Source organism: Perna viridis, chromosome 12 (assembly GCF_037379345.1).
Source record: "Perna viridis isolate PV_CMFRI_1.1 ecotype Kerala chromosome 12, ASM3737934v1, whole genome shotgun sequence".
Taxonomy (NCBI): domain Eukaryota; kingdom Metazoa; phylum Mollusca; class Bivalvia; order Mytilida; family Mytilidae; genus Perna; species Perna viridis.
In genome coordinates, this window is record NC_142456.1 from 15,263,642 (window position 1) to 15,266,141 (window position 2,500).

Sequence of the window (2,500 nt, forward strand, 5' to 3'; positions counted from 1 at the left end):
GCTGTTTCAATGCATTTCGCATCCAAGAAAAAACAAAACATATCAAAAACATATTCCGACCTCGCAATTAGCAATTACAATTCAAGTTAAGTTAAGGTACATTTAATATGATACTTTCAAATTTTTTCAAGCCCCCGACCGGGACTCGAACCCAACACCTCCGGCATGCTGGCTCAGCGTCTTTACCGCTGGGCTACGGATGCTAGATGAAGAATGTGCCTTAAAACTTCGTGTCAATCCTGCGTCTCAATTTTTGTCAAAAGAAAAAAAAACAAAACAAAACAAAGGCGTTCAAAGGGAAATAACTGGAATAATAGGAAACGCTTACAGTGTCACCATTACATATTGATTTCAGACAATATTCATAAGAAAGTCGTGTCACACAATAAAGAAAATCGTGCTCCACGTGCAAAACGTGTTTAGCATGTCACGGACGGCCTAGGTCTCGATCCTCACAAAATTACCGGCCTAATATCAGGGGAAATGGCATGAGCTTTGTTTACTTACATTTCTAGCAGCGGGCGACGTCCCATGTGTACTCTCGTCGATAGGGGAAATTGCGAAACAATAAGTAAGGGGACATAACGTCGTCTTGCACTTCCGTACGTCTGTACTGTTATCTATTGGTCTCGTCCGTCTGTGAATAAAGAAAAGCTGCACAAAATATAAAAGATGTGCCAGTTTAATTTTTTTACTTCTTTTTTTTTTTTTTCTTTTTTTTTGGAGGGGGGGGGGGTAGCAAATCTAAAATAATAAATAAATAAAATAGTAATAAAAAAAAGTAATAATAAAAAAAATAAAATAAAAAAAAATAAAAATAATAATTCTCATTTACAGGTCGGTCGGGTCCCTGTTTTTATTATTATTATTTTTTATTTGTTTTGGCTTATTATTATTTTATTTTATTTTATTTTTTTGCTGTCCCTCCTCGGGAGAATTATTTTTTTACCCTATGTATCTGTCATGTCCGCTGTGTGTACTGTGTAGCAGTTTAAAGGGAAAACTGGTCTTCTATTTAATTTAATTCTCTCCCGAAAGGGAGAGTGGGCCAATCCTGGAGGTACTGCAATACCAGGCCAACCCGTGGCAAGAGTGGTGCAAGCACTCAACATCTCACCTAGGTGCAAAAATCAGTTTAATATCGAAGTACCCACATAGGGCACGTATCAGATATTAAGCTGATAAGAACAGATACTACACTTTGATCTTAGCCAAAAGGCCGAGAAGCGATGCCGAGTTACAGAAAGTTCTCGTAGATGTTCATTGGAAACTTCTCTCTTGAAGAGGTTTTTTTCTCTCAATTTCTGTGCAAAATTTCCAACCGTTTTCCCTTCAAACCTGTACTTAGCGGCACTGGACTGTCTGGTGTCATTTATGCTTCATTGTCGATTTCGTCGAAAGTCGGTAAGTCTGCTGAAATTTGTAAAAGGGAAAGTTTTGCTATCACACATATAGGCAATGCTAGAAAAGGAGAGACAACGTTTGACATACGTATTCGACATTGCATTTAAATCAAGGTGTCGCTATAACGTACTGTAATCGTCGATTTTTCTGTCACTCGGCTATTTAAATATGACGGAAGAAAAAGTGTACGAGCATGGAGGCAATCTCGGCGGCTCTGTCGAAAACCGTCCGTAAAGGTCCTCGTTTGCATGCAGTGTCCAGCTCTGACCAGGGTGCCGGGTTCTGTGATTTTTTTTTCCTGCTGTTTCAATGCATTTCGCATCCAAGAAAAAACAAAACATATCAAAAACATATTCCGACCTCGCAATTAGCAATTACAATTCAAGTTAAGTTAAGGTACATTTAATATGATACTTTCAAATTTTTTCAAGCCCCCGACCGGGACTCGAACCCAACACCTCCGGCATGCTGGCTCAGCGTCTTTACCGCTGGGCTACGGATGCTAGATGAAGAATGTGCCTTAAAACTTCGTGTCAATCCTGCGTCTCAATTTTTGTCAAAAGAAAAAAAAACAAAACAAAACAAAGGCGTTCAAAGGGAAATAACTGGAATAATAGGAAACGCTTACAGTGTCACCATTACATATTGATTTCAGACAATATTCATAAGAAAGTCGTGTCACACAATAAAGAAAATCGTGCTCCACGTGCAAAACGTGTTTAGCATGTCACGGACGGCCTAGGTCTCGATCCTCACAAAATTACCGGCCTAATATCAGGGGAAATGGCATGAGCTTTGTTTACTTACATTTCTAGCAGCGGGCGACGTCCCATGTGTACTCTCGTCGATAGGGGAAATTGCGAAACAATAAGTAAGGGGACATAACGTCGTCTTGCACTTCCGTACGTCTGTACTGTTATCTATTGGTCTCGTCCGTCTGTGAATAAAGAAAAGCTGCACAAAATATAAAAGATGTGCCAGTTTAATTTTTTTACTTCTTTTTTTTTTTTTTCTTTTTTTTTGGAGGGGGGGGGGGGTAGCAAATCTAAAATAATAAATAAATAAAATAGTAATAAAAAAAAGTAATAATAAAAAA

At 38.5% G+C, this 2,500-nt stretch overlaps 1 non-coding gene across 1 annotated transcript; it reads right to left on the reverse strand.

Moving 5' to 3' along the window:
- Window positions 1-1,038: 1,038 nt before the first annotated feature.
- On the reverse strand, window positions 1,039-1,231 carry LOC148601399 (U2 spliceosomal RNA). Its single transcript, XR_015917525.1, has one exon. It is a non-coding gene; the product is annotated as a U2 spliceosomal RNA (small nuclear RNA).
- Between the last annotated feature and the right edge of the window lie 1,269 nt (window positions 1,232-2,500).